Raw genomic sequence first — 23,143 nt, 5'->3', positions numbered from 1 at the left:
CCATTCAAATCCCATATCTAATATGCAATGTGTATTTAAAAACTATCATGCTCAGATGGAAATATATTTGAAAATCACGTGTCTCTTTGGGATTCTCATAATGATGATTAATATGAGAACTCGTTCATCCTCAGCCTCATATTCCAAGCATGTATCTAAATGATATTTTCCAATGGCACTTTGCAAAATAAGCCATTAAACCTGTGAATACTTAAAAAGTATTACCAAAATATCTACTGGAAATCAGTCAGGCAAAAAATTGTACATGGACACTAGTTATAACTTGTTATTTGAGGTAAATAGATACACCATGTCATCTTTATGCACACATACAAAAATGACTTTTCAACACATTTATGTAAATTTGACCTAAATATCTCCTAAAATATTATTGAATTTTGAATTTAATGGTATTCTAGTTATATCAGTAACTTTAACTACATAAAGAGATTAATCATGTCCACAAAACTAATCTTTTATACTTAAAATTGAGAGTAACATTATAGAAGCCACAAAACATTTGCAATTCCAATTTCAGATATCTGTATACAAACCAAGCACTCTCATATACTCAGATAAAATATGATATCTCACACAAAATAAAATGTACTTGAATGCTTGTTTTCACACTGGTTAATAATGAAAAATTAAAATGCTTAAGTGTCTACCAAATAGATTTTATTCTTATAACTGAATGATGTATAGTAACTAAAATGAATAAACTAAGCCACATGTATCAACATGAATAAATGTCAAAAATAAAAAGCTGAACAAAATTAGCAAGTTGCAAAATAATAGGTTCAATACTATATACTATATATTTTCTATGCAATATAAAATTGTTGAAATCATATATTTTTGTATATGCATATTTACTTCAACATGATAATGCATAAGAATGGTAAACACCTCCAAATCCCAAATTAGTAAATTACAAGATTACAATTTAAATAGGTATCCAAAGGAAACTTCACTCAAAGATTACCCCAAATCCCAATTTTTCCAAAGTTGACAAAGTATACAGTTAAGGCAAGTAAATTTAAAGATTTCCAGAATAAACCCTCTATTCAAAATGCTACATAGTTATAATTCTAGCAGACTTGGAAGGAAATCTAGGCACCCAGAACTTTTTCTTCTCCCTTTCTCCCACATCAAGAAAGAAGGGTATTTAATTATTCATTTTGTATTACTTCATACTCACAATATCAGAAATAAAGGGAAATTGAAGGAACATCTAACTCATCCTCCTCATTTTAATTTTTTTAATGTTTATTCATTTTTGAGAGAGATAGAGACAGAGCACGGGTGGGGGATCATTCTCCTCATTTTAAAAGAGCAAACAGTCCAAGAAGCCTGCAATGACATCTCCAAGCTCAAGTGTAACAATTCAATGATGACAGACAATGATAGTGTTAGTACTAATAATATTCCTTGAAATTTTTTTGTATTCCAGGCTATCTTACTGTGCTAAAAACCTTGTATTTCTTGTCTCATGTAGTTCACTATGAACTAAGCAATTTCAAAAATCACCATTTCATAGCTGAGAAAACAGAGGCTTAGAGAAAAGACACATAATTCCCAAGTCATATTATTAGCAGCTATCATTGTTGTCACTTGAGCCAAAACACAGAGACTTCAGAGCCTATGTTTTGAACAACAGATTAGTAAGCAGAAATGTAGCCCTAAGTCTAACTATAGTCCATCAAGCATTCCAAAAAGAATACTGAGAGGAAAAGGAGATCTCCTGCATATAGTAACTCATGTATTCATTCCAAATAAACATCTTCAAATTGAAAATCATTAAAACACCAGTTGAATGATTACAGTTAATCTCTTAAAGTATAAACCCTTTCCAGAGAATTTGGGGTGTCCAGGACAAATCTCCACCCTCTGCCAACACACATTAGCATTGCTAATAACGTTACATTGAATAAGATGAGTAATAATAGAAAAAAGCAAAGGTGATGCTTGGTTATTTGCTTAGGGAGCAGGGTAGGAAATTGTTGCCAAAGACCAACCCTAGTGATGTATGTGTGTGTGTGTGTGTGTGTGTGTGTGTGTGTGTACATGTACACATTCTTTTAGCCACTAATTTGTAGATCTTTGTCCTCTTGAATCACTGCATAACCATTTTTATCTGGTATCAGCAATGTCAAAATTCAGATTCAAATCACCCTTCAATGGATTGCTTTGGCAAATTTATTCTTATTTAATATTTCCTGAACTTCTGCTAGCCTACACACTACTCAATTTAAATGGTGCCTGTGGCAGTATTTGAAAAATCTAAAAACACTCTTCAGAAAGGATTGGCATATAAAACACCAGTTCCACTATACATTTTAGTAAAATTTTAAAGAACAGATGGCTTTCAAATTGTTATTGTAATCAAAATAAAATGTAACCTTCCTCTCTGAGTTGATGTTTATGGAAAACTAATATATTATAAATGCCAAGTTACAATGATGTGTTATCTATATACTATTCCTGCCATTCTATAAATATAAAAATCATAACTTTCTAAGAAACTTTTATATAAATCAACAACTGTGCTCACATAACATAAAATCAATACTTCTTTTATTTCTATGAAAGAAAAACAAAATAACTAAAAAAGAACATGCTAGATGAACCATAGTAAACAGTCCAAGAAGTAACATTGACCATAAGACATGCCATGGACTTCTCTAAATCTCTTTTTGTAACACTATTTTCATGCATTTGACAATAAAAAGTAGATGAACAATGTCAGTGTTAAGTACTTTTACTTGTGCCTGTTACTTTTTAAAGATTGGAATAAGTCCTAAAACATGGATAATTGGGTCCATTGTGCTTTTCTGTCTGAAAATAGATTTGATATTCCCTAAGTGGAGAATAATTTAAGACTTCAGGTTGGTAATGCCTATATAAAACACCTGACTCAATTGTCTTCCTATGACTCTCTTCATGTTGAAGGTCACCAAAGGAAAAAAAAAATAGATGTTAGGAATGTATTATGTATGATTTCTTATTACATGTAATAAGAAAATTAGTTGGGTGTGCAAGGATTTTGGAGCAAATAGCACTATGGGATTGTGTCCTGGAGTATGAAGACTCCAAGGTATATTTACAAGGTGTCGCTCTGTCGGATGATGCCCACAATGGTACCACTTGTCTGAGGGAGGCTTCACACCTACGGTACCAACTAGGGAGGGCAGTCTTGAATTAAGGATCCTGGCTATAGAACACCTACTATCAACACAAGTGGAAGTTTCCATTACAGAACATCTCTGCATTATCTCTGCAACTTCTAAAATTCTTCTGCCCATTCCCAGTAGTTCCACTTCTCACATGGATTTTCTAGATGTTCTCTTCCACCCCAGCCAGCAGACCCGACCAGGCATCCTTGGTTGTATGTATGCATGAAACTGGTTCTTAAGTGAAATCTATTTCTGAATCCAGATAAGTAATGCCCCCAGACTTGTCATTCCATTATCATCTCTAGGCTGTAGCTCCAGCCAGTTTCTTGTGTAAGATTTTACAGCAGCTTCTTCAAAGAAAAAAATCTCCTCTGGAACAGTTTTCTTGCAAGACCCTAACTTGGCAATTGAAGTGTTTCTCCATTGAGAGAGTTAGGCTGTGCCAAAAAGCCTCCAGGTTGATGCTTCTTTTGCTTAACTTCTCCATTAAAAGACAACCTCTCTGATCACCCTTTTAAAACTAGAGACCAAAGAACCAAATGAGATCAGGAAGTGACCATAGCTCACAGGTCATCAATTCTTCTTCTTAGCATATTATAGGAACACAATCTAAGCCAGAAAAACATAGAGCCCATTATAGTTCTTGAGTTCCAGTTATTAACATTGATTTTTTTCAATGGGAAATTTTTATTAGAAGCCATCACATGACTTACATTCAGTAATAACTTAGATTAAGATATATATTGGAGTCTTACTTTAACATTGTCCTTGAACTGGGTGCCAGACTCATTTTTAAAAGGGCCCTTTTTGACATTAGTAAATTCTTGTAGGTAGGATCTATCTCAGTCCAAAATATACCTGGTATGTAGTGATGATGGCCAAAGTTCTGTATAATCCAAATTAATATTGCAATATGTGTAAATATAAGTGTACATATAATAATATTAATTTATTTTATTTTTCAACAGTATAAAACTTTGAAGCTGAAAATATTACTGTAGGCCACCATGCTTTAGAATAAAAGCCCAGGCAGTGATAAGAAACTTAGATGCTGACCCCATTTAATATCTTGACAAATTAATTAATCTTTTTAAGATTCAGTCTCTACATAGGTGACAAATGAAAAAAAATCTCTAAAATTCCGATAAGCTATAAAGTATTAAAATTATACTATGTCATTAATTCAAGAGAGAGACTGATAAATAGTTTGAATTTTAAAAAACCAAACATCTTGAAATATAACATAGCATGCAATTCTGTCCCAAAATGTGGTCCACAAATGTTCTACTTCAGAATAATCTAGGATACCTGGTAAAATGTACAGTCCTATGTGTCACTGTGGACACACTGAATCAGAATTTCTGGAGATGAAGCCTTGGAATATACATCATAATAAAGCCTCCAAATAGTTTTTAGTCATAAAGCTAGGAATTTGTGGTTTATACCATCCCACTTAAAATTATCATAGATTTAATAGAAATCCATAGTCTTTCTAATCTTAACAATAGAAACTCTATATTCAGACTGCCTTTTCAGAAAAACACGACATAAGTAGTGACTAGTCATCTATGTCTAATTTTGAATAAATATGCCCAAGAGACCTAAAACAAGTTTAGTAGTAATGTTCCTATTGTTTGAGATCCCAAAGGAACCACAAGAGCCTAACGTCTCTCCAGAGAGGCAGAGTGATCTTCCTAAACACGATGGAATTACTGAAGAAGCATAAGTCCATTCCTACATATCTTGACATCCTCTCAAGTGGACTTAAGGCTGAGTAATCTCCAGACCAGATTCCCTGACCTGGTTAAGGTAGGACAAGGAGACTCTGAGATTTGGAAATTAAGGGAAGTGAATAGTCTATGGACACCACCAGACACAGCAGATACCAATTGAAGAACTGATTAATTCACTCAACAGATATGTGTCAGATAGTATACTAGTTACCGAGATACTGTAGTGAACAAGAACGCCAGAGTCCCTGCACTCATAGGGCTTGAATTCTACAGAGAAAGTCAAGTGTGGAAAACCCAATTAAAAGAAGAAAATAAATCATTGCAAAATATGTCCATATGCAATATCAAACCAAGAGGTGGATGACAAAAGAGTTGGGTGGGTGGGGGGGACATCTGACTTGAACCACTTCTTCAAGTGATGATATTTAAGCTTAGATCCGAAAACAACAAGAACTAGCTTTGCATACAATGGGGAGAGTCTCTTAGGAAATGAAACCAGAATTTTCAAGAACCCCGATATAAGGATGATCTTGGCATACAGAAGTAATTAAGAGCTATGAATTTCATTGGAGTGAAGCAGGAAGAAAGACTGATGTGATGTAACTGAAAGATAAGATATGAAACTATACAGAGCTATTATTGGTAATGGCATAGAAAGTGGGTTTTAGTCCAAGTACATTGAAAGAGTAGGAAGAGATATGAACTGATAAACACTTTAAGATATCACTTTGGTTTCTATGTGGCTAATAAAGTATTGGGAGTTAAGAATAAAATTAGGTAGACTAATGAGGCAGGATAACAGAGATGTTAAGAAAGAACCAAATTTGGCTAGACTATACATTAGAAATAAAAATCAGTGGGAAAATTCTACATATATTTGGAAACAAAATATTTTTAAATGAATGTTGGATTGGGTATTGTGAGAATACAGAGGAAGAATACAAAAATTATCGTTAGCTTCTGCCTTAGTTATCTGAATGGTTAGTGGTGCCATTTTCTGGGACATGTTTTCTCTCAAGTATCCATATGCTGCTGTCAAAGGAGGCAAGGACCTTCAGAGGTAATATCTGGGTCAGACTCTAAAATGGAAAATTACTAGCTCTTTAGTATAGAAATGGTGTTTAGAGCTTAGAGAGTGTGTATGTGTATGAAGAGCAGAGAGATTAGAATGAAACCCAAGGAAATATCAATATTTAGTAGTAATGAGTAGAGGCCTAGAAACACATTTTCCTATTAACGGTTGGGAAATGTACCTTAGGATATTTGCAAGGGAGTGCCACAGATGAACCATGATATGTGCACTCAAAATGGTGGAAAATGAAGACATCAGAGTACTGATGAATTGTGAAGAAACAACAAATGCTATGGTCTAGGATGAATGTCAGTGAAGATGAAGAACCTTAGGCGTGAGTTAATGAGTTACGAGCAAATGAATTAGAAGAGGAATGAAGTCCAGTTGGTGAACATTTGCCATTAAGATCTTGGTGGTACAAGCACTGGTGTGCAAAAGATAGATTTGACCATGAATTGGTAACTAAAGTGGAGGAAGGAAATGAAAAAGAAATGGAGATAAGGATGTCACGACGACAAGTGAACAGGGCACTTTGATGATCCTTCCATTTGGATGTTGAAGTCACTGAAAATGATACTAGGACTTAGCTGAAATAGACTTTGAAAAAGGATGAAATAAAGCGTTAAATAAATGGCAACAGTGACCAAGAGATCTGTTTGTTATCAACAATACACAAAGAATATGACTAATATTTCCAAAGTGTTTTCGTTTCAAAGGAACAGTATGATTTGCAACAAGGAAAGAAATTAGCAATATGAAAGCTATAATGAAGAACAAGAACAACTTCTGGCCATAAGGCATGTGGAGGGTGGGGGGAAAAAAACAATGTCTATTTGCGAAGGCTACAGAGAAAGTTACCCTTTGGTGCCAAGTTTTATTTTAAGAGAATTAAACAATTTAACAGTTTTAACAGTTTCCAGTAACTTAGTATACTACATAAAATTAAGAGTTTACACAAAAGTATAAATCCCAACATCATATATCTCAAAATCTCCCAAACCAGGTAATTCCTTGTTTTTCTAAGTTTCTCCTTATACTACGAAAGTCACTTTGTCTTATTCAGTGAACAGTATTAGTGCACTAACACACACACACACACACACACACACACACACACACTCAAATGTACACATCTTTTTTAGCTGCAGATCTCATTTTGAGGCTACATTCAAAGTAAATAAATAATTCCATAATCTTCAAGCATGGAGATTTTGAGGAAATAGAGCATGGCTTTTTATAAAAGAAGTTAACCTGAGTACAAGAAAACAGTAAGAGTATCCAATGTTGGAAGCTGACTTAGCTGAGTCACCTGTGCCACCAGCAAGGCATCTAAAAGTAAAACAGTGCTGGCAGAGTCTTATAAAGGAAGTAGAAGCCACCTAACTGAGGTTCAGCTCTTAAATGCCTGGTCAAGATATAGCACCTAGATGGGACTTCACAGGTTCAAATTTTATAAAGATGAATACTTGTTAAATTAAAAGATCTATTTAAGGAGAAATAGGAAGATATACTGTCTATAGTATTGGATAGATGTAAAATGCTGTCTAGGAAAATAGCTTGCATCTTTGAATTGTTTCTTCTTTGACATAGTTAACTTAGAAATAAAAACCATGGGGTGCCTGAGTGGTTCAGTCAGTTAAGCATCCAACTTGATTTCTGTTCGGGTCATGATCTCACAATTTTGTGAGCTCGAGACCCACATTGGGCTCTGTGCTAACAGTGAGGAGCCTGCTTGGAATTCTCTGTCTTCCTTGAGAAAAAGGAAGTGCCCTTCTCCCACTTGTGCTGTCTCTGTCTCTAAATAAATAAACAAACAGACAAACAATCAAACTTAAAAAAATAAAAACTATGAAATTAGAAAAAAAAAGCTATGGGATGAGCGTGGGTGTGTGCGTGCGTGTGTGTGTGAGTGCATGTGTGTATGCATTTGCCATAGATCTTCAGCCATCACACTATCTTCTAACTATGGAATTCAAACGAAACAAATACAGAGCAATTTACTTCAGGGCAAGCTACTATGAGTGAAAAAAATGAGAATTTGTGAAATCAATATAGAATGCCCTTGCTTTCCATAGTTCTGAGAGTGTATGGAAAAGTCCAAGTAATCAATCTCTCTGCTACATGCAGCCATCATGGCAGTCAAGAAATTCCACAAGACACTCTTTACATGTGGATTTGGAAAAGAGAATAGAAAAAACTGTTTTGTTGTACTCAGTATTCTATGTACAACATACATTTTGTGCTACATGCTGGTGTTACATTGTGATTACCCATAACTCTATGTGAAAGAGGTAGTTTAATGAGCAATAGTCTTAAAGTTAATAAGCCTGACACTGGTTGGTTCAGTTACTAATTGGATAAATAACCTTGTACTAGTTATTTAACCTTTTCTAAGATAAATTGAAGACGCTGGATTCCTTCTACAGGTGACACTTATATTGATTTTAGTCAACTTATCCTGTTAAACAGTAAATTGTACAACACAGAACTTTTCTCTAGACTTTACAATTTCATAAGATCCCCTAAACTTGTCTTTCCCAACGTCAAGAAACACTGAGGAATAAAAATGGACTCCCTTCCAATTCAGCAGGAACTATCTGAACTAAATGAATTTATGTAGCACTACTCATTTTTTAAAAAATACATACAACCAATCAGCTGCATAAAGTTCTAAGTTCTTTAGAGGGCTTTGCTATGGAATGTAGAGAAGATGGTCATCTACTGTCATTCCCATCTTCCAGCTGCCTTCAATATCTTGAAGTTTATTTACACTCAAAAATTAGAATCCTATCTAAGAGAGCTTACCTAAAAGAGAAATCAGGCTAATTTTTCAGTAAAAGTATTCTAGAATAATAAATGCATTTCTGCTCAAAGCACTGGGATTCTGGTAATGATCATTTTCCTAATGAGGCACAGGAATTGTGACTGTAAAAAGTTGGTGTATGATATCTGCCAAGTTCAAATGAGCTTCATTTTTATGGGCCTTCTACTAAGGTCAAGTATAATGACTCAAACTAGTGAACTTAAAAATTGTTTTAAAATGCTTGATGGAGACATTTCAAATGATGATCTGAGATTTATTTCTGTTACGTTTGCTGCATTCAATGTGCTACTAAGATTTAATCAGATTAATCAACTACCATAAACTGTGAAACAGACTGCTCCTTACAATCACCTTAAGAACTTTTAAACAGGTCAAACCTAGAAGATATGCTTTTAGTAATAATTTACTGGAGCGAATAAATTTTATTTAATTTAGTTGTTTTGAGATGTTTTTAACAAAGGAGACTTGGGAAATCAAGCCATAATTGTTTTAAAGAAACATTTTTGGGGGAGTTATTAAAATTATTAAAGATAATTTCAACTTATGAATCTGATGCCATTAATCATAAACTACAGAAAAAGTAATTGTAAAACTTCATGAGAAGTAATATTTTTATAAAGTTGTATTATTAATTTCAACTGGATACATTCCATCTTACTGGGAAATATTAAGAATATCATTCCTTGGCTAGCAAAGCCTTTATTCCCTGGAGGAACATCATGCTCCCTGCAGGTATAACGTTCAGCATATTTGTCAGATTTGTCTTCTGGTTTCCTGTAAGCAGTTTATGAATGATAAAGGAAAAGAAAACAAAAAGGTGCACTACATTTAAAACTTTGATCAAAAGAACGTTCTTTGAGTTTTAAAACACGACTGGCTTAGTTTTGTGAACTATTTTCACAAGTTGGAGATGGGGAGCAAATACAACACTTCATAATCTTATTTTCTTTTAATCCTGTTGTTCTTGAAAACTTTCAGGCAGCACCAATTTTGCAACTTTGCTTCTCCTTAACAGTTTATCTATCACTATTGTAACACTTTTCATCTGTTTCCACCACTGGACTATGCCTTTATTACTTAACATAATGTCCTATACATAACTGGTTGGTAAACATATTATTAGAATGGATAGTAGAAATTGGATTTTCAGTGGGATATCCTATTTCCCCCTATTCTGGTCTTCAATTCAAATCACTCAAGCTGTCTTTGCCATCCTAATCCTCATCAGAGGCATTGGTCCAAGTGACCTTGGTTTATAGTACTCAAACTAAAGTTATTAATGACTTTATAGTGCTAGAAAGATTGTAGGATGATCCAACACAACCTTGAATGCACCATCCAAGCCTCACATAATCAAAAACATGTTTATTAGCTTTCAAAAGATACCCCCTTTTTAAACCTACATATCGTTTGTATACGCAAATAAAACAGTTCATCTCTCTACATTCTCATTATCCTGACATGAAGGACTTTCTTAAGAAAATGAGTTCCCAATTCTTTCTGAAATGCCCACTCAATTCTTCAGCAACCATCTATAGCAAAAAAAAAAAAAAAATATATATATATATATATATATATATATACACACACACATATATATATACATATATGTATACACACATATGTGTATATATATACATATATGTATACACACATATATGTGTATATACATATACATATATGTATACACACATATATGTGTGTATACATATACATATATGTATACACACATATATGTGTGTGTATATATATATATATATATATATATATATATATGGTTTAAACGTGTTAGTTTCTTATTGCTGCTATCACAAATTAACACAAACTCAGTGGCTTAAAACAACTTAAGTTTATTTTCTAATGGTTCTAGACGCCAGAAGTCCAAAACAAGTCTTCCTAGTGGGACTAAAATTAAGTCATCATCCAGGGCTATGTTACTTCTAGAGGCTCTTTTGGGAAAAACCATTCTAGAAGTTGAATGTATCTTTTGTCTCTATCCACAAAACTTACTACTCCAACCTCTCTTTCAGTCACTTCATCTTCTAATGATTTTGTCCTCCCTCTTATAGGGTCTCTGTGATTACACTGGACCTACACAAATAATGAAAGATAATCTCTGCATTTTAAGGTCAGATGATTAACAATTTTCATTTCACCTGCAACCTTAACCCCCCCCCCCCTTGCTATGTAATACAACATATTCACAAATTCTGGGGATTAGGATGTAGATGTCATTGGGAAGACATTATTCATACCATACTCAGTAATTGGAAAAAGGTAAAATAAGGTATAATGCACTGCTCACTCTGGCAATGAAATTCTATATGATATAAAGATCTAGCACAAATTATTTTAAAAGGTTTTAGCTACTAGATTATTGATCAGTTTTAGTATATTCTAGAAAAATCTCATGTCCTTGATGTTAACCCATCACACACAAATAAATGGTCTTTTTAAAATTAAAAAGGAATATTCAAGGCTACCTGAGGAATAGAAAAGTAGAGCTGCTATACCTCAAGGGGCCTGATTTCTGCGTATCATAACCCTAGCAATACAGGCACACACATGCTAAATTCCTTTCGGACACAGTCTGGATACTATTTCCCCCATGCCTACCAAATGCCTTTATTCTCATCACTGTTTACATTCGGCCCTACTTTTTTTTAGAGCTTACCTTTATTAGCTTTTTCCCTTTGCTTCGCCTTATTTTTCTCCTCTGAACTGGATTTCCTTTCTTATGCATTCCATATGCTCACACACTTGATTACTCTCTGATCCACAGGATTCTCTCATTTTATGCATACACCCCTCCCTAACAGACACACATAAGTTGCTCTGTCAGCCTCAGTTACCTAACCTTAATACACTCGGTAGTAACATCTCCTGCTCAGACTCTGTCTCCAGCCTGAAAACTTAGTATTTTTCATCTTGTAGCCTAACTTAAGCTTCATAATTAAGCAAAGCCCCTATTTGATGGACTAGTAGGGTTTCTGCCCCTAAAAGTCTGGCTAATGCACAGAAACACATTTGGGAATACAAATTGACTTTTATGTATAGAAGCCAGATGTATTTCATGCCTACGTGAGCTTAGGGAAGCAAGTTCATCTCATATATCACAATAAACATCTGTTCCACTGAATTTCACTGCCGGATACTCATCACACTTAGGCAACAAAACACTTAAGGAAATAAAAGCTCTTTCCAATAATAATAATATTAAAAAGTACATCAGAAAGCTTTGTTAAAAAAAAGAAAAGAAAAAAGTCTTCCTCTAGCAGTTAAGCCTGAAGTAGGAACTACTAAAAACAATAAAATAATTATTGAAATATAGTTTCTGATAAGGAATCTCGGCCCTATAAAATTTAGAGAAAGTGATGGGTGAGTTTATATTTGAAAGGCTGCTTTCAACAGCAAAGAGTGTGTTCTGATATTTGAATATACTTTGGAAAACGCAAAAATTTAAAAGAACTAAAAGAAAACAATCGACATGGGCACGAACGTGCATATAGTTTCACAGATAGTTTTACAGTTTTACTTATAGCATGAATAAGTTCATACTACAGTTTTGTTAAAATGTCACACATATATAATTTCCTCCATGTTTTTTGCATTTGACCAGCAATACAGATGCTAATACATTTAGTATTCATTTGAGTCTCAGTGTTTCCTGCCAATGTACTTAGTCTTTTTTTTCTTATTTTTTAAATTTTTTAAATGTTTATTTATTATTTTTTGAGAAAGAGAGAAAGAGAAAGTGAGTGGGGGAGAGGCAGAGAAAGGGAGACACAGAATCCGTAGCAGGCTCCCGGCTCTGAGCTGTCAGCACAGAGCTTGATGCAGGGCTCAAACCCATGGGCCCTGAGATCTTGACCTGAGCTGAAATCAGAAGCTCAACCAACTGAGCCACCCAGGTCCCCTGTCCTTTTTTTCCTATTGGATCATTCATAATGATTTATTGGACTATTTATATGTCAAATATGTCAAGTGAATTGCAAATACTTTCTCCTGATTTGGCATTTTCTTTTTATATCCAGTGATGGTATCATTTGAAATATTAAAGTTTTTCACTTTAACAAAGTCCAATCCATCAGTCTTTATTAGTTTCTGTCTTTGGTTGGGTTATACTTTGGAAAGTTAATTTAGCCCTAATATTACAAATGACATTTGCCTATATATTTTTTTCTTTATATTTGGAGGCGTTTACTCAGTGTCTACTGTGAAATTAATTGGGTGTATTATAACTTTTTACAACTATGAAGCACATAGCCAATTACTTGAACATCATTTTATGAATCATTTATCATTTCCCCACTGATTTGAAAGACCATATTTATCATATATCAGATTTTAAGTTTATTGACATTATATAACAGTATGTAGTTGTGAAATTATGCAAATTCAAGCATAACAGCCAGTTTACTTCTTCACCATTATCCCCTGAAGGGATGGATAGAGGAACTGCTTTCTTATGGTTTCAGTGTATAACATAACATTGTTTAAATGACATTCTAGCAATTCAGAAACTTTAATTTCTGGTTCTGAAATGTGTTTCACCTTGACAAATCTGTCCTGCAATTTGCCTGTGAGGGTAGAGACTGAATTTTGTGATAGTTACATTCCTATTACTTAAAATTGTGTCAGGTACTGAGTAGGTGCTCAAAAATATCTGTTTAATGATTACATTGATGGATGTCTGGTTTTCCATTGTAGTGGTGCTACCTACCACACTCTGAATAATTTTAACTAGCTTTTCTCTGTCAAAAATCAAACATTCATCACAATTTTGCATGTGCTCATATACATGCACATGCACCCTTTACAGAGACACATTGCTTTCCAAATATCAACAAAGAATATAAGATATTTGTTAGTTCTAAAGGTCTAGTCACAAAGAAAATAACAATATAAAACCATAAATGTGAGACAGGAATATGGGAGGTCAAATTACCAAATGAAAATTTCTCCTTTTTTAATTTGTTGCTAATGAGGTGAAAAAGTAATGAATGTAAAAAAATAAAAGTACACAATATATGGGGCACCTGGGTGGCTCAGTCGGTTGGGTGTCCGACTTCGGCTCAGGTCATCATCTTGTGGTTTGTGGGTTCGAGCCCTGCATGTGGCTCTGTCCTAACAGCTCAGAGCTTGGAGACTGCTTCTGATTCTGTGTCTCCTCCTCTCTCTGTCCCTCCCATGTTCATGCTCTGTCTCTCAATAATAAATAAATGTTTAATTTTTTTTAAAAAGTACACAATATATGTATATATCACATGCACTCAGTTTCATGATGGATATATATATATATATATATATATACACACAGATAAGTATGGATATTTGTGCTAAATAACATGCTATCCCTTTTATATTTATAGTACACATAATGTACATACCTGCACAACAAATTTGAATGATTTTCATAAAATTTCAATTCTATTAATTTCCTCAGCTAACAACCGAAGAGCATTTAAATCAAAATCAACTCATTTGGAAGTTTTTTTTAACCAATATCTCCCATTTATTCTCATTTTTATGGCTCCTTATGTTGCCATTTTGTGTCCATTTTGCCATAATTGATACATATTTGAAAGAGTCACCCTAAGGAATTGACCCTTTGGATAAGATCTCTAAAACTGAATTTGCATCAATTATATGTGTGTACACAAATACTTAAAATAGAAAGGTCAAATGTAAAAATATGTATACATATGTGAAAAATAATTTAACTCAGATATTTTATGTTATCTATGCATTTAGTTCTGTTAATAAAATCAGTATTTTATACATCTTGGTAGTAAACCTGTTTGTTTTAAGGCAGTTGCTTCCATCTGAACTACCACATTGTTATAACACACTGAGAATTTGATACTTCACCACAGCACACAAAGAGTAATAAAAAAAATTAAAATTAAATAAATGAGTTGCCAGAAAATATATTTTTTGATGGATCAAATAATTTAAATTTGTCAGTCAGTGGGACAGCAAGGTGATAACAGATGAAAACCAAAGTTCTCAAGGCCAGTGAATAACAATAATGATGCGGTATTCTGAGCATCAATCACCATTACCACAAATCTCTGATACCCACACTGCCAAATATTTCACATACAACCTTAATAGTGATTAATAGATGTGCCAAAGTACTGAAACTGGAATGAGACTTTGTAGAAAAAGTGATGTTCAAAAGCATTTGACAATTCATCATTTCTACCTCTGGAAAGACTGCTTTTGTCAATGTTACCTACACAGATCTTGATTTTATTTACCTAATATTTAGCAAATATAGCTTTAGTGAAAATGTTAAGATTTACAGAATACAGTGTGTGAAATTATTGAGTGATTATAAAAGAAATCTACAACAAATCCCAACTACACAAATTTGCCAACAGTGGCAGGAAAAGGTAACTTACAGCGTCATCTTCTTTCCCATAATCCTCAGCAGCACTGCCCATTCTTCTCTTTAGATAATTGATGTACATCATCTAAAGTCCTGTGTACCTGCCACCTCAGCACATACCCTCTATCCTTGCCTTCCAATCAGACTATGTCTTAAAAGCCTTTCTATGTAGGAGTTCTAGAGCCACCACTAAAAATACATACTTGTTGCCAGTATTGAAATGGCTCCCTTTGAAAATTCAGAACTCACTGTACTGAAAAAAAGAATCTAATTTGCAAAAATTGCTTTAGAATAAATAAACTTTAAAAAGGGGTGGGGGCGGGCTCCTGGGTGGCTCAGTCAGTTAAACATCTGACTTCAGCTCAGGTCGTGATCTCCGAGTTCCTGAGCTCCAGCTTTGGGCTCCGCCCTGACAATGCATGTGAAGTCTGTGTGGGATTCTCTCTCTCTGTCTCTGTCTCTCTCTCTCTCTGCCCCTCACTCACTCGCGCTCTCCCTTTCTCAAAAATAAACATATAAATGTAAAAAATTGTTTTAGAATACTGTGAACTCTGTGAAATAAATTGTGCTGGAATTAGACAACTTTCTTCATTTCAGCCTTCTCATCCGTTTTCTCATATTTTCCTTATAGTCACAGCTAATAGTAATACATTCATTGTTAGATTTCACTAATTGATTATTGCACAAAATAAATAGTTTCAACCATATTTCTGATGCTTCTACTGCTCTCGTTCTAGGGAATCCTGTATTTTTTAATAAGTTATCTTTTGATTAAAAAATCCCTGACTTTCATTCGTGAAAAAGCCATCATTTCTTCTTATAAGCATAATAATGGCAAACATACACTAAATCTTGTGATCAACCTAGAGAAAAACTTAATCGTATTATTTTCATATCAGTTAATAAGAAGAACTATGTCATTTATTGTCCTCAGATCTAGTGCTATGGATAAGTTTTCAACCCAGAGGCAGTTGGTTTTATGAGCAAAAAGAGGAAGACAACCAGCAGTCTTATGCCCACACTGAGACATGTCCACACACACTTGCTTCCACAGCCAAAGTAATGCCATATGTCCTCAGTGATGTGGGTGGGCAAAAGTAACAGTTGGCCTGCTAGAGACAGCCATATGTACCGGCAGCCTATCACACCATCCTTTTTACTTATGGTTGCTGAAAGCTTAGTTGAAGCTCTTGCCCTCATGAATAGCATGGCTGGAGAAGATGCTCCCACAGTAGAAAAATACCACTTATTGTGCAATTACTCTATTCTGGACATGAAAGTAAAAAAATATGCTTGTACATTACTCTCCTTATCATCATCTACTTAAACATCAACAGAGTTCCTTCACCCAGTCTCACCTTCCCACACTAAAATGTTTTACATTTATGTGAAAAGGGACAAATGTGCAGTTTTTTATCAAAAATGATCATTTGTAATCATCCCTGTTTAATTCAATGTTCTACCAACCTCTATTTGTAGCTAGATATTCATAAAACTATATTGCTGGACATTGAAAATATTTAAAAAAAAGAAAAATATGTAAAAACTTAAGAGTATTCAAATTAGTTCTGGAAAGCAAGGAGATAGCAATAAGCAAAACTGCATCAGACACACATTACTGTTTACAAGGTAAAAGAGAAACATGGGTTTTAAATTTTTGTAACAGCTTTGTACCTTAACAGGCTTTCTCTTGAATCTCCATAAGTGCAAAGAAAATTCAGCTATTGTACTGGTAAAAAAATTTATTGTTTTAAGGTCATTCTTAACACTGATCAGATAAGATAATTTACTTTTTCTCTTAATGGCTTCTTTTTGACAAATGAGAGAGCTTTTAGGAAGGACAATGCTCCCTGCACAACAACCAGTAAAGCATGTCACATTCATTTACAACATAATTTTAAGAAAAATGAAGGACAAACTCTTGAGACAGTAAGAATTCATTTGCATTAAATTAATGTGAGCAGGGCACTTCATGCTCCCTTTGGCAACAGTGGGATAGGGGAACAAATGAATCCACCTTATATAACAGTTCTCCCTTGGATTACAGAAGATTTGTAAAGTTGACATGACCATCATTAAATTTCCCCTGGAAGTCTACAATTATTGTGTAGAACTCATGAGATTAAATATTCACAATGAATATTTGTGAAGAGTGCCAATTATTATGGAAATAGTATCTGACATCCCTTGAGTATGTCCTGAAAAATTTTTAAAGAGCACCAAGCTTTCTGTGGTTTCTTACATTGATTTGGCTTTGTAAACAAGGGCTAACTTCATAAAGAAGAACTATCAGATATTGCTCTATGTAATTTAAACTTAAGTCATCCAGATGTTGGCCCTGACAGATAATAGGTATAATTAATATTTTTGACCCTAGAAGTGCAGATGATTTCACTTATACTTACCTAAAATTACACCTAATAAATGTAAGGGATCAGCATCTGTTGTTGGAAAATTACCAATCAACATCTTCTAAAAGATCTAAAAACCCCCAAATGTATAATTTCCCCACAAGGAAGCAAGCACATTAATTTCAGAGTCTCAAAGCACACAGATATTACTACTATACGTGGTAGGCTGAATAATGGTCCCCAACGATACTCTCTTCCTAAATCCCACACTCTGTGGATGTATTACCTTACATAATCAAAGGGACTTTGCAAACATGATTGAGTTAAGAATACTGAGATGGAGATCCTGGATCATCCAGGTGAGCCCAGGGTAATCTCATGAGTCCTTGAAGGAAAGATGGAGGAGTTAGAGGAAGAGGCAATGTAGAGACAGATAGGATAGGAACAATGCACTTTGAAAATGGAGGAAGGGGCCATATGCCAATGAATTCAGATGGCCACTAGAAGCAAGAAAAGGCAAGAAAATGCATTCTCCCCTCAGAGCCTCCAGAAGGAATCAGCTTCGTAGACATATTGACTCTAGCCCAGTGAAACTGCTTTGAGAATTCTGAACTCCAAAACTGTAAGGCAATAAGTTTTTTTAAGCCATTAAGTTTGTGGTAATTTGTTAGAGCAGCTCTAGGAAACTAATATACCATTATAATGAGCAAAGGAAAGCAGATGAAACAGTGATGAACTTGAGAGATCCTAGGGGGAAAAAATAGGGAGCATTAAACTTAATAACTGGATTTATCTTGGTAACTATTTACTTGTTTACCCCTGAGCCACATTATTAATTTGATCATAACCATTCAATCAATATGAATCAACCAGTATGTCTAATTTAGAGATGAAAAGATTCTATTTACTCTTCCTCTAACCCCATGCAGAAAGCCTTGAGCAACCTTATATCTGATAGAGGGCATATCTTCATGTAAGAATCTTCCTGTTTAGCAGAGAAGTTATATCTGAAATTAAGTCCTATTAAGCCAATCTGCAGACAGTATATACAATATTCAAGTATTACCCTTTAAGAACACCATTAAGACTGAGTTTATGATGCTATCTTCACCAACAGAATCAAAGTTAATTTGAAAGATTCTCAAAGCAATAGTAAAAACTTGTGTCCATTCTTTCCTCTTGTTAAAAATAAATTATGGGGAGGGGGGCGCCTGGGTGGCTCAGTTGATTGAGCATCCGGCTTTGGCTCAGGTCATGATCTCACAGTTTGTGGGTTCGAGCCCTGCATTGGGCTCTATGCTGACAGCTGCTTTGAATTCTGTGTCTCCCTCTCTCTCTGCTCCTCCCCCGCTCATGCTCGCTCTCTCTCTCTCTCTCTCTCTCTCTCTCTCTCCTTCAAAAATAAATAAAAACATTAAAAAAATAAAATAAAATAAATTATTGGCCAACTCTCCATTTTGTTTATGCTAATTGGATTAAGTCCAGACATAAATTTTACTACCACAAACAGGAAATCATTTAAATAGAAAATTCTCACCTATTGCTGACAAAATGACAGTATAAAACTGTCAAGAGTTGGAAGGAATAAGTTTAGCAAGATAAACGTGTCCCTTTCCTTATCAAAACTTGTCCTGAGACCTGGCTTGCTTCTTTTCTGATGCTTAAGCACAATAAAAATTACAAGAACACTCCTACTTTTCTAGTGTTTAATCAGAAGAGAAGCAGGAAATGGGAATGTTTTGTCCAAGACTGACACGGAATTTGAGGAAGTACGTTAAAAAATTGGAAAAAATATGTAGACTATCTCCATAGTAGTATATGGAAGGACAAAAAAAAGTATATGGAAGGACTTGTCTACCATGTATTACATCCTTTACGTAAATGATTTTATCAAATTTCTTTAATGTACTAACTCTTCAAAACAAGCATTTTATAGATAAAGAAAAGATCACAAAAAAGGATCTTGATCAATGCCACACAGCTATTAAAAGGTAGAACTACGGTGAATATAACAGCAAGAATAAAATAACAGTCTTACCCTACTTGGAACTGGACCCACACTAAAATGAAAACATGGATAAAGAACGAATAAGTTAGATACTAGTAATCTCATTTCACAGAAGAAGCATCTGAGGTGAATAGAGGCTACACCATTTGTTTCAAGTTCATACCACTAGCAAGAGGCAATTTCAAATCCAGATCTGCATGACACTTTATTACTCCAATATGCAGGTGCATTATTTCCAGGATTAACTGTGATAATTCTTGTTAACCCTAAATGAGTGTCTGACAGTAAGTGCTCTACAATTTATCCTTATTCTTATTTAGTGTGAGAATTATTAAACTTCTTCACCCGTCTTTTGCAGTCTCACTACTCATCCATATTACAGTTTTCCATGAAAAATAAAGTTCAACATATGCATCTTTTTTGGATGCAAATTTTGGAGCTCAAGTAATACATCACCACTAAACTGCTAGTATAAGTTTGGAATGAAAAAAAGGAAAGTTTTCATTGAGTAAAAAATAATTGGATTGTTCATTCCTTTATCTATAGTATAGCTCATTAAATGTATATTTGTATTAAAAAACATAATTTCCTATAACTCTTCCTATGCTTAAGTAATACATTTAAAGAACTGATTCAACAAATCAGAATAATTCATGAATTATATTAGGCAAAATTTTTGTTCAGTGACTTCTGCTTTTTCTTTCCTACATGTAGCCCATCTTAAGAATTTGTCTTAAAGCCCATAAATTTGTCTTAAAGTCAACCTTCTAGCCTTCTCCCAGTTCCTCTACTTTTTCTTAGTTTCTCTTAAGTAGTGAATAAAATGTGTTTATCCAAAGTTACCTTGGCATTGGAACAATGCAGTGAAAACTGTGGTTGTCAATCATGTCCGCTGTTCATACATCTCCATATTTTTCTGCACTAAATCTCCTCTAATACTCTCTATGCTGTCAGTGTCACCATAAAAGGAGATAAGGCATGAATCTCATAATGTAAAACTTAAAATGCTTAGTCCTCTTAATAGCCCATGCTTACTCTGAACTACTCATGTTAAAATGAGCAACTAAGAGAACATGGCACTTTTATTTATTTTGATTAATTAATTTTTTTTGGAGAGGGAGAGAGAGAGCACGCAAGTGAGGGACAAAGGGGAGGGAAGGACAGAATCCCAAGAAACCACTCTCAGAACCCAGACACAGGGCTCAATCTCACCACCATGATGGAGATCAAGACCTGAGCCAAAATCAAGAGCCAAATACTTAACTAACTGAGCCACTCAGGCGCCCCCAACAGGACACTTTTAGAAAAGCAGAGTCCAAAATTCAATTCATATCTCTGCCAATTTTTATCCAAGAAAGCATGACCCTATGGACATCCTATGTTTGAAAAAAAAAAAAAAAAAAAAAAAAGAAATCATTTTCATCAATGAATGTTCATGATACTTCTGTAGTAAGAATCATTGCTGTTCCACTTGCTCCCCCTCAGCACTACTATTCTCACGTACATGGGTCAGACAACATCCAGGGTTAATCAGTGACTCTACCAAAAGGATTTTTTGGGGCAGTGTGGGGTGGGAGTTTTTGTCACTAAAGCTGTCTCAGACTGTGCACAGGGTTGTCTGGAAATTCGAGGGCAACAATGTACCCAGTCTCTGAAGCAGCCCTTAATGATGCAAATCACTCTTGTTGAGGAATGTCTGCATATAAATATTTTTAGATAAAGATGTAACATGGTCCCCATTCCTTCATAAGGGAGAATATGACATACCTTTTTTTTCTTATCCTCCTCTCTCTCTCCTTCCTCCCAGCTGACAGTCTGAATAACTGCACAGGAATAAGGCTTTAGTCAGCATTCTCAAGAGGACTTATTCTCTGAGATGGTAAACAATGATGAGCTTCACTCACACCCTGTTTGAGCTACTTTATAGGATCTGAGAGACGATTATGAGACTCCAGAAAAACCATTGTAAGCCGCCCTTTTAATACCAACACCTGCAAGGAATTGGTTGGATGGTCAAGAACCAAAGAACCTATTATCTTGGTTCATTCGAGAATACACCATGAGTGTGCCTGTGATCCTGTGATCAGATGCAAAGTTGTACACCATATACTTAGTCCCCATACATAACGATTTTTGTTAGGTCTATCAGAGGAAAAAAATAGTTTCAAAGTGTTTTTGAGACTCCAAGAAGTTTCCTCTATAGTATTTATTTCTCTTCCTCACCTTTTTCCCATACCCCAAAAGGTTCTACTAAACATGTATACACACACAAATGTATCATTCCCCCAAAACTCACATACTGTCTTTGTAACTCAAATGGCTTTTTAAGAGCCTAAGTATAGCAGAATGTTACTACTTAAGAATGAAAATGGATAAAAAAACTGAAACAAATAAAAAAAAAAATTTCTCTCTCTCAAAGGTTAAAATGAGGTTTACTTTAAATTAGCCTATATCAGACAAAGTACTCATGGAATATATAAAACTTGGATTCATTTTTACAAATGTGGTTACATATCAAAAATAAAATTGTTCAGTTTCTAACTTCTTCTTCCCCCATATCCTATACAGGCATACATAACCTGTTAATGTTCAAGGAATCTAAAAACAAGTCCTTGTGAAGTCTGGCAGTTTACTCTGAAAGCAAGTTTTAGCTGTGTTTCAAGTTCACACTAAGCAATTTTAAAATGCATCTAAATGTGGACTATCTTCTATCTTGATTATAAGACATAAATTATTCCAACAGTACTCTTAGTAAATATTGAGTCTGTGTTTCAAATCCACTCTTATAAAGGAGGACACAAGGTCAGCTGTTAAGGAGTTTAGGAGTGATTTGAAGATGAGGAGCAGATGAGTATAACTCTATACAATTACATTTTCTTGTATGTAAAAAAAAAACCCAGTTTTAATAAATAATCAGAAAAAAAAGCAATACTTTAGGTATTTTTACATAAGGCATATTCGTATATCACTATTGTCATAGTTTCAACTAAAAGCAGCAATGCACGTTTTGGGAAAAGAATTGAATGTGAAGTTAATTAGCCTAGGCTTACAGTTCTACTTTATAACAAAAAGATTGTAGACATTTAGGGAAATTAATCCCTCTATGTCATACGCTTTTCACTTGAAAAGTAGAAATAATATTACTGATCTTTCTAAACTTCTGTAAGAAATTAGAAATGGAAGAGATGAGGAAGAATAGGACTCATGGTAGCAGACAAGATGGATTTATTGAATCCAAATTGATATTAAAGGTAGAAAAAAAGTAAAATATTTCACCTTAATTGATAAAACTGTAGCTGCATTGAGAAATTCAAATATCTTAATTTGAAAAAACAGTAAGCTCTCTTAAGCATAAAATAACACTAGACCCTTGCAGAGAATTTAGTAAATATTTGAAAATTATATAGATTTCATCCCCCAATTTGGGTTCTGAAATTTATTTGCTAAATTCATAATGTATATACTTCACTACTATTAAAATGCATGGTAGCCCATATGACTAATTGTATGACCACCAATTTTTACTGAAAAATATCCAGCAAGGTTCATGAAGTAAGTATTGGATCCAAAAACAAAAATAGCAAC

The 23,143-nt window shown here is 34.3% G+C and overlaps 1 long non-coding RNA gene across 1 annotated transcript in view; it reads right to left on the bottom strand.

The window, feature by feature from the left end:
• Positions 1-23,143, bottom strand: part of LOC122198479 — a 46,932-nt gene that overhangs the window by 22,356 nt on the left and 1,433 nt on the right. The window lies entirely within an intron of this gene.

Source organism: Panthera leo, chromosome C2 (assembly GCF_018350215.1).
Source record: "Panthera leo isolate Ple1 chromosome C2, P.leo_Ple1_pat1.1, whole genome shotgun sequence".
Classification (NCBI taxonomy): Eukaryota; Metazoa; Chordata; class Mammalia; order Carnivora; family Felidae; genus Panthera; species Panthera leo.
The sequence above is the reverse complement of the archived record's forward strand: the minus strand, read 5'-3'. Positions and strand labels throughout refer to the sequence as shown.